Genomic DNA, 10,234 nt, shown 5'->3' with positions numbered 1-10,234 from the left:
AATCTAGTGTGGAATGGGTCCGTGCTGGAAATACGGGCTGCAATCGCCTTTCTGGGAGGGCAAGCAGCGGCCAGAGCACCCAATGAGGGGTGACGGAACCACACAGGTGATGGATCGGTGCCGCAAAGGCAGGCTACGATTGGCCGCTTGGATGGGGACAAAATTCCAAGCGGCCAATCGGGATGCGGGAGATCCAGCGCGGAGTGGGTCCGTGTCCTGTATGGAGGCTGCGATTGGCTACCCGGCAGGGGAGCCGCGGGCAGTGTCCAACCGTGCGGAGCGGGATCCTCTCGGAGGGGGCTGCGGGACAGGTGGAGGCGGGCGGGGGGCGCCGCGGGTGCGGAGCGAGGGGCGGCTGCGGGGCAGCGCGGGCTCGGGGGCGGCGGCGCGGCGCGGCGCGGTGCCGGCCGGCTGCTAGGTGGAGCCCGCGTCCGCGCAACCCAGATCCGGGCCCTCGGCGCTCCCCCGCCCCTCGGCTCGCCGCCCGCCCGGCTCCGTGCGGCCGCCGCCGGGCAGGGCAGCAGCGCCGCGCCGCCCGCCGCCGCCTCCTCCCCGGGCCCCGTTCCCCGCTCCCGGCCCGGCCCTGCGGGGGGACGCGGGTGCCGCCGCCCCGGAGCGCGCTGCCCGCGTGCGGAGCGTGTGCGCTGTGCCGAGCCGAGCCGTGCCGAGCCGGAGGGGCGGCCATGCGGCCCCCCCGCGCCCGCTGAGCATCGCGCGGGGCGCGCCCGCCCAGCCGCCCCCTCCGCGCCCGCGGAGCCGCCCCCTCCGCCCGCCCGCCCGCGCTGAGCCGCGCCGCGCCGGGGCTGCCGGTCTCCGCAGCGGGAGGAGGAGGAGGAAGAGGAGGAAGGATCCAGGGTGTCTGCGGAGCGCGGGGGGCTGAGGACCACCCGCCTCCCTCTGCGCGGGCGCCTTTGTGTCCCCCAGCCCCTGCGGAGCGAGGGGCCGCGGGCAGGGGAGCGGATGCGAAGAGCGGCTGGTGCTGGAGGGGAGAGAGAGAAAGGGGGATGGTGGAAGATTTCTCTCCTTTTTTATTTTTTTTTTTTTTTGGTGGTCTCTTCGGCAGCGGCTGTTCTTCCCCAGCAGCAGCAGCAGCGGCGGCAGCAGCGGCAGCAGCAGCACAGGCAATGACTCTGCCGCATCCGAATCGCCTGGCCGGTGGTGCCGGCTCCGGAGACATCACCTTGCTCTGAAGTTGCCCACCTGGAGGAGGAGGTAAATCGGAGCGGGGCTTTCGTCCAGAGGGGTCGGCGACGGCGGGGAAGAGGAGGGAGCGATCGCCTCCCCCATCCCCACACACCCTCGTCCTCCGGGAGGAAGCTTGTGTAGCAGAAGAACACAGCAGAAGAGGAAAGACTTTTACTTCTTTCTATTTTTCCCCTCTTTTTTTTTTTAATTTTTAAAATTTTTTTTTTTTTTTAAATTTTTCCTTGCTTGAGGGACGTTCCTTGCTTCTCGTCCGCCCCCCTTTTTCTCCTGGCTGGGGGCTTTGGTACTGTGGCCAGGTTTGCTTCCTACTCCCACCACTGGTTTTAATGGCTGGATTGTGGCAGCAGCTCCCTGCTGCAGGTTGTTGAGGATCTGATGGGGACTCGCATCTCAGGAGCCGGAGGTGACTAAAGGTAAGTAACCAGCGGATGGATGCTCAGCAGCCCTTGCCTGGCCCTCAGTTGCTCCTTGCTCGCTCGCCTTGGGCTGGAGGGTGCCCCGGCCGCCCTGGGCGCACGCTTGGATTGAATTATGCTGTAATAAGGGTACTTCGGGGGGCTGGATCCTCCAGGTAACGGGGGAGCATCTCTCTGGGTCTGCGTGCTGGGCGACGCTGGAGACGAGGGGTGCGCATCTTGTTTGGAGATGCCTTGTAGGCTCCAGCCTGGTTTGGCTGTGGGCAGCCTAGGGTGGCAGAGGCAGTGGGGAGATGAAGGGGACCTGGTAGGTTTTGTTCTTGCTCTCTCTTGGGTTTTTTCTATGAAAGGCACCACGTTGTACCGCGGGGTTTGCTGGTGTTACACTGAGGAATTCGTGAGTTTCATTATGTTTCCTCAATCTCCCCCCTTCTCCCCCCCTTCCCCCGTCTTCATGCCCAGTCCTTAGTGGATCTGCGTTGCTGTTTAATCGCTGAAGGGTGCCTCGAGAAGCAACTGCTTTCTTGGATATCGGGGGGCATGAGTGGGGGGATGTTGCCGAATTGGGGGTGCGTGTTGGGGGCTGCCTGTGCGTGGATGTGAGGGCTGGGTAGAGGTGTGAATCCGGCAGCCCCGCGTTACAGGTAGACGCGAGGAGCTTCGCCTTCCCGTGCATCCAGAGAGCGAAGCGTACGGTGTAGGCAGGGATGTGCGGAGCTCCCCACCTCCTGCCTGGCTGGCTCTTATCAGTATAGGACTGGCGTTTGTTTTGAGCAAGGTCCGAGATGTATAGCTGAACGACGAAAATGGCATATTTTTAATGCCTCTTTCCTTTTTAACCCTTTGTTTATACGCTCCCTTAGTTATTTATTTGTGTTCCCCTTGCTTTTGACCGCGTAACTTGGAAGTACGGTTGTAAGGCTGATGGTTCCTCCCTGCCATCAGCCGGAGAGCAATCCCCTTTCCCAGTGCGAGGAGCCTACCTCTAGCCGGTGCCCGTTAGTGCTAATGAGGATGTAGCTACACTGCCCCAGAGATGTGCCCTGGGTATTCGGGGAATTGCCTTCAAGGACTGAGTTTGATCAGCAGCCTTGCATCCGGAGTTGTCCAGGGAAGCAAAGCTGACCTCCCGTACATTTAGTTGGGTATTTTTCCTCACCCTTTCCGCTGTAGACAAACAGATGTTTAGTTTTGCTTGGGGGGTGGCGATGTAGGAAAGGAGCTTCTCTTTCTCTCCCTTTCCTGATAGGCATGAGATTCTTCTCTGCGGTAGTTAAAACAACTCGTCTTTTGGCCAACATCAGTGTATTGTTTCTACTTGTCAACTGTAGAGTTCATTATCGTTTTAGCCAAAACAACCCATGTCTATTGTATTTACTTTCCTGTTTGGATCGCTCCTTAGGAGTTACTGCCATTTCCACTCTTACAGTTCTGGTTCCAGGCAGCCAGCTGCTTAGAGGGAGGCTGAGATGCAAGGGAAAGGGCAAAAATGCCATCTGTTTCTTGATATAAGGCAGAGAGGTAGTCTGCCGGCTGCAGTTTCTCTCTGTATTATAGCACTGATAATTCTAGAGTGTAGAATCAGAATTTTCGAAGCTGACCAAAAAGAAATCTTCCCTGGAGTTGAAAAGAAATAAATTCCATTTTCATTGTGGAATGCTGCCTCTTAAGAGTGCAGCCATTGCTGCCTGCTTGGTATTGAGTAGTAGCATGTGCGTTGTAGAGCTCATTTATCATCATTTCCAGGGGTTTGTAATACGAACAGGCTTCTACTGTGCATTCATTAGGAAAAATTCTTCTATGGAGTTTTTCATGGGAGTAAACCAGGTGTTACGGGTTAAAATGGGCTGCTGTCAGAAAGTCTGCAGTCGTCACTTTAGATCTGCGCCAATGTTGGGTGACAAAGTTCAGGTTAGGGCTCCATGGTAAAACTCTATTTTTTTCCTAAAGATTAAACTGCTCTGAGAGAACAGGAGTCAGTCCCTCTTCTTGTGATTGAGGCTGCTCCTGTTCCTGCTCTTTAAGAGTACTTTAAGAGTACTTTTTCCTTATTTAGGCTTGATTTACTGTGAAGTGACTGTTGTCTTGTTACCTGCCAGCAAAAAATAAAGTGGATACATATCTCTGGTGTGTTTATTTCCAAAAGGACTGATGTTAAAGCTAGTCTTGACCTGTGAGTTCCATGTAATTTCTGTTATTGAATTAATATATATTTTCCCTTTTCCTGTTTGGGTGGTTAGGAGAAGATATGTTTAATTTTGCACTGAATTCCAGAACAAGATAAATCACAGTGTAGATTGATGATAGTGAAAACATTGAATGCTGCTTTGTGGGGCAGTGAGATTTTAATGGTATTTATGAAGTTGAGGCTACCGAGTCCTCATGGAGATGTTTTTTTGTGACAAAAGCGGGAGCTGGTGTTTCAGTTTCTTGGTGCCCTCCGGAGATGAAGTAGTTTATGTCTCAGCCTAGGATATTTGAATTTGTCCCTGAGCCCTGCTGGCTCCATCCCTCCACCCCCTCCTTTGTTTGCTTGTCTGTGCATCCCACAGGTTGGGATGCCATGGGGGACCACGTCCTTCCTCCCAGTCGGGGGTGATGTGGCAGAGGTGCTCAGCTTGTCTATCCGAGCATTAATTGCAGAAAAGGCTTTTTTCCTCATGAAACAAAGCAAATTGCCCTGTGCCTGCTGGTGTAAACATGAAGCCGGTGCTCTTTACTGGCTGGGAGGGAAGTGCAGGCAGGTTTGTAGGTGAGAATGCAGGGAGGCACATCCAGCCAGCTGACTGATGAGCTGGGCATCTCAGCCCAGCGTTGCAGGGCTGTTAGAAAAAAACGAAAAAACATTTAGAGGCAGGTAGAGCGAATTACCAGCCAGGACTGAACAGGAATATGCATGACCTTTATCTTTGGGCAGCACTCAGCTGGAGGGCCTGATGCTGCCGTCAGGGTTTTCACATTCAGAGCATGAGTGGATGCATCATCAACACATTTGTTCATGCACACGGGGGAGGAAAGTCTTTGTAAATGGAGGAGTCCTAGGAATGGGTGATTTATTAATAATTTTAATACTAATAGTGTTGGGTCTGGTATAGATTGACTAGGAAGCAATTTAATGCATGACACAGTATAAAGGATGGGTTAAAGATTGATGAAAGAGATGGAATTCAGGGAGCAAGAATGGATCAGGGAAAAGCCAAAGTATGGAGGACAGGCACAAGGATTTCTATGCTTTAAATAAGTTCCTTTTATTTTTTTCCCCTGTTGTAATTATATTACTTAGTGGTTGTGAACACAGCTGAATACTGCGATTGGAGTGATTTTGATAAAAAATTTTATTCCCTAGAGACTTCTTGCACACCACAAAAGGTTTGTAAGAGCAACTCAAAATTAATTTTTTTTGGCGTGATGATCATCTGAGAGACAGACATCAAATATTGATGGAGGACAATACTGAAACATCATGACAGTCCTGCAGAATAAAGATTCTGTCTGCCCCTTCTGATGGGTTGCATATTGGGTAGGATGTCCTGGTGAGCATCAACATCCTGGAGAGATGTTTATGGACACCCATTTCTTCCCTGCTGGTCCCATTCTCATTCAATAGATGCCCTCCTGCTGGGATGGGAATATGAAAAATGCACGATGATGCCAAATTCTGAGTGTACATCCACACTTCAGTCTGCTGTGTCTTTAGGCAGTGCTTTTAGTTGCAGGATGGAGAGCTAGAAATTGTCACTTGCAGCAGTTCAGTACACATTGGTGTATTTGTAGGAATGTCCCTGTCCCAGTAAGGCGGTGTGACATGCTGGCCTCATGACTGCCTCATCTCCTGGGGTCATGCCAGCCTTGGATTATGCTAAATGTTTGTCACGATCCTCACTACCACTTAATGTCAGGCTCTTTAATCCCTACTTGGGATGCATGTGAATGAGCATGTCCTGTTTCTGTCGATGTTGAGGTGCTCCAGCACTCCCTGATCTCATCCTAGTGCCTGCTGGCGGTGGAAGCTCCCAGAGCAGGCTGATAGAGTAGAAGGAGAACTTTGCTTTTAAGCATCTACTTTTAATTCTTGCCTACTTTAATGGCAAGGAAACCACCTCCTACTCAAATCTGTGATGTGATTCTATCTAGGACGTTATCTCATTGCCTGTTTTTGGCCTCCAGGTTTGCAGTGTAATGCTTTACGTTCCTCACTAGATAATCTCTGCAGTCTGAAATTCCTGTCTACAAGCTATCTGTTCATTTTTAAGACAACTTCTCTAAGGACACCTTGACACTACAGCTTTTACTTCAGCAGTCTTTTCAGAGAGCCTTCTGATTTTGCCTGTAAGGCAGATGTTTTCACCAGTCATTGCACCAAGCATCTCTAACTATAGCAAGGTAGCTAATCTTTTCAAGCAGTGAAAACATCATTTTAGTAGTGTTCTGGACCACAGTTTTACTTACTAAGTGGTGCTCAGTACAGGATTTTTCCAGCCTGCCTAAAACCTGTTTTCCTCTGGATGAGTCTTTCTTTTTTTTCTCCCTTTTTGAACTTTTCATCTCTTCAGACCCACCCCTGTCCAAAGGAGGTACTGCTGCATCTGTGATGGGAGCTCCCACTGCAGTCAGTGGAGCACTTCTGTTGGCTTCCCTGTGAGGGGAAGATGCTCAAGAGCCTCACATGTAATATCTTCTGAAAGGAGGCTCCAGAATCTCAGATGTGGTATCTTTTCAAAAACACTCTCCTGCTTCAGCATTAAGTTTCTAGTAATTGTTTTGTAACGTCTTTGCCATAGGTGGCATTTCAGGCTGAACAAAGCAATGAACAGAGAGGAAGAGTAGAAATCTGTGTACACTTCTAAAATGTGTTTGTGAAAACAGTCCAAAGTTGAAATCAAGACACTTTTGTTTGAGGCTTGACAGCTTTCAGTTTCAAGGGTCATGAAATAGACACCGTTCTGAAGAAAGCATAGAGGAGTTTGGCAGCTGTCCCAGTTAGGCAATATGAAGTTGTAGATTTCGTTTAAATGCCTGAAAGTAATAAACCTTTACGGAGTATCTATTGGTGCTCACTCTGCCAGGAATTTTGAAAATTATTTTTTTAAAGCACGTTAGTCAACATGTGAGTAATTACATGGGAATTATTTCAGTGGCTACAAACCTAATGCTTCAGAGGCCTGTAGCACAACTCTAATTCATTACAGTGGGTACCTGTCAGGGAACAGCTTTGAAATATTGCACACAGTGTTTTGAGTAGTTTGGATTGTAGCTTTGCTACTATTAATTGTAAGAGCTTTACTGATTTGATTGCAGTTGCACTGATTTATATCAGGTAAAGTCATTGATTTTGGACTTTGGAATGGAGCTATGCGTTTCTAAAACTTAGGGTGAAGTGTCATAAATACAAAGGACCAACGTGAGTGTTTTCTTACAGCAACACAGAGTTAAAATGACGTGAAATAGGACTCTCTGTGCTTTTGTAGAAGTGGTGCTTAAAATTTAGCCATGAATTGCCCTACTGCAAAGTTCTGCTCAAAGGTGCCAGCGTTGCACAGCACTGTTCTGAAAGGAAGTCTAGGCTAAACCTGGCCTGTCTGGGTTAAGACTCTTAGTGGTTTTATACCAATGGCAGGTAATTCGTTTGTGAGAGTCACTGCTTACAATTTATACGAGTTTTTACAGTAAGTCCCTTTCCCACTCCACAGGAGCTAAGTATCTACTTACAGAGGTGAAGGCACTGCATCAATGAACACTGTTTAAAGTTCGGGGAATAGGAACATCCTGACTAAAGCAGTCTTAGAGCATCTGTTTATTATGTGCAGGCACGTATACAGACATATAAATACCATGATTTGGGGAACAGATACAGTTCTGATTTTTTTTTTGTCAAACTCAGTGAAGTGGAAAAGAATTTTAGCTTTAGGTGAAATCTGAGAATTGCACCTGTACCCAAAACATATGTACCCACATGTGTATGTTTGTGTGTGTGCATACATAGGTTTTGTTTGTGAAATGATGATGCTGATGCATATAGTTGTTTGGGCTTTTTTTAATTGTCTTGCTAGAAAGACTCTACCTATTTATTTTCTGGTTGTTTTTTTGGTAGGTACAGTAATGGATAATAACTTGTGCATGGGCCTGCAGTTTTAAAATTTTAAATGAGTTGCTTGGTTAGTAGTACAACACCAAAATAGAGCAACCACATTTTCAGATGTGTTGAGCAACCACATGTATTATCAGAGTCAGTGCTGGCCCTTACTTATTTTTTCCATTCTGAAGTTGCTGATCCCAAGCCTGCCTTAATGAGATTTTTTTTTCATTGTCCTCACAGTGAAGAAGAGAAGCCTCACTGTGTTGCAGAAGTGCTGTTTGCAGCGTGCTTGGGGTTGTCAACATTTTCCTTCAAGCAAGGAATAAGGGGCATGTTAGCTACAAGTATACTGCCTCATTTTGGGCAAGCCTAGGTTAGATGGGGAGTTTAGCTCAGAAGAGCCCACCACTGGGGGCTGCTGAGCTATAAACAGTTTTTTAGTGATAAAGCCGGTGTGTTGTGTTGGAGGATGCCAGGGGACAAGGGGAGCCCTAAGCAGAAGCAGCACCCCGGTTCTGTTTCATCGGTGGCTCTCTGTTTACGAGCCCTGCAGAGGCACTGCCCTGCCTTGCTCTTCACTGTTGCAAACCAAGCCTTGGCTTAAGCCCATGAGAATAGGGGAGGGACCCAAGCCCAGTTTTTGATGTTCTGCATGGGTAGGTACCTTGAATACTCAAATGCATTCCAGTGACAGCTGACCCTGTAAGGAGATTTTCAATAGCTTTCTGGATTTTTTCTCTTTTTTTACCTTCCTCCCCCCCACCCCAGTTTTATTTTATTTTTATTTTATTTTATGTTATTTTTATTTTTTCTGTTCCAAAGACTGCTGGAGGAAAGAAAAAACCCACCCTTTGTAGCTGTCTTTTTGAATACATTTCACCGATGGAGACAGTTGAGAATTTCAGGGATCATGTTAACTCTTTTTCTTTTGGTTGGCCTTTGCATGTGTGTGTTAGGGACTGAAACATTGTGATTTTGAAATGGTGCAAATTCCCCACTTCAAAGGGGTCAGGTTTTTGTTGTTTGAGTGTTTTTGTTTCAGCAGGATGTGTGTTGTAATTTTTTTACCCATATGTGCTGTGTAATGTGAATCCTTACTTACCACTTTGGTTGCTGCATTCTTTTGCATTTTTGGTTTGGGTTTGTTTGGTGGTTGTTTTTTTTTCTTCCTCTTTTTTTCCCCTGCATTTGCAAAAGGCTTTGGGATTCTATCCTGAATGAGTTTTTTTTATGTGAAATCTATCTGGAGGTACACAGTACTGGTTTGTGATCCTGCAGTAGATGGCTTACCCGGAGTATCCAGAGAACAGCCGTTCTTGTTTCCAGCACACCACAGATTTCTATATTGGACATTGTGTCTCAGCTAAAGCTCATTGGAACTGTGTGTAATCTAAAATGTCATTCCTTTGGATTTTGGATATTGCAATCACAGGCTGTAATAGTTTGAAAATTTGATGTATATATCCCACTTCCTTCCGAGGGAAATGATGATGTGACTACTGCACTTGCAATTCCCACAGCACAGACTTCTTCAAGAAAATGTCATTTTGGATTATCTTTAATGGATGCAGGTGTGTGGAATGCCTGTGTCTTTTTTTTTTTTTTTTTAGAGGACAGTAATGTTACAATCACTGCTTTATTTGGTACAGCTCCAAGATGACATATACCTCCTTGAGTAAAATTCTTCCTGATAGGTATTTGAAATATAGCAATTACGCTGCATACAGGGATAACTAGTGACCTTCTGACAAAGGATCCACAATTACAATTGTAATGCACTTTATAGATCTCCTTAAGTAGGTCACCAATTTGCAATGAGTCTTTCTAAATCTGTGAGAGGCCTTTCAGTTGCAGGAGTGGGGAGCCTTGTTCTGTACAATATCACTGATGTTCAAAAGGGAGGCTGAAATCACAGAATCACAGGATGGATAAGGTTGGAGGTGACCACACTGGGTCATCTGATCCAACCGTCCTACTGATGCAGGATCATCCTAGAGCACATTGCACAGCTTTGCATCCGGACTGTCCTTGAATACCTTCAGTCAGGGAGACTCACCATTTTTTTTGGGCAATCTGTTCCAGTGCTTGGTCACCCACACAGTAAAAAAAGTTCTTCCTCATGGTCAGGTGGAACTTCCTGTGCCTCACTTTCTGCTCATTGCCTCTTGTCCTTTTGCTTGGCACCACTGAGAAGAGCCTGGAAACTTCGTCTTGACACCTCCCTTCAAATGCTCTTAGACATTTGATGAGATCCCTTCTCAGTCATCTCTTCTCAAGGCTGAACAGACCCAGCTCTCTTAGCCTGTTACTTATATCTCAGCAAGAGAAACAGAGTCATGGAATCATACAATGGTTTGAGTTGGAAGGGACCTTAAAGATCATCTTGTTCCAAACCCTTGCCATGGGCTGAGGTATTTCCTAACTGGACCAGGTTGGCCAATGCCTCATCCAGGCTGGCCTTGAACACTCACTGTCTCGGCATCCACAGCCTCTCTGGCAACCTGTGCCTCACCACCCTCACAGTAAAGAATTTCTT

The 10,234-nt window shown here is 47.7% G+C and overlaps 1 protein-coding gene across 1 annotated transcript in view; it reads left to right on the top strand.

Moving 5' to 3' along the window:
* The first annotated feature begins 1,386 nt into the window (after window positions 1–1,386).
* Window positions 1,387–10,234, top strand: part of ADGRL3 (adhesion G protein-coupled receptor L3) — a 480,164-nt gene continuing 471,316 nt past the window's right edge. Inside the window, exon 1 of the mRNA XM_066317961.1 lies at window positions 1,387–1,619. The gene's annotated coding sequence lies outside the window, so the exon portion shown is untranslated. The remainder of the gene's footprint in view (window positions 1,620–10,234) is intronic.

Source organism: Sylvia atricapilla, chromosome 4 (genome assembly GCF_009819655.1).
Source record: "Sylvia atricapilla isolate bSylAtr1 chromosome 4, bSylAtr1.pri, whole genome shotgun sequence".
NCBI classification, from domain to species: Eukaryota; Metazoa; Chordata; class Aves; order Passeriformes; family Sylviidae; genus Sylvia; species Sylvia atricapilla.
This window is presented reverse-complemented; position numbering and strand designations above follow the sequence as displayed.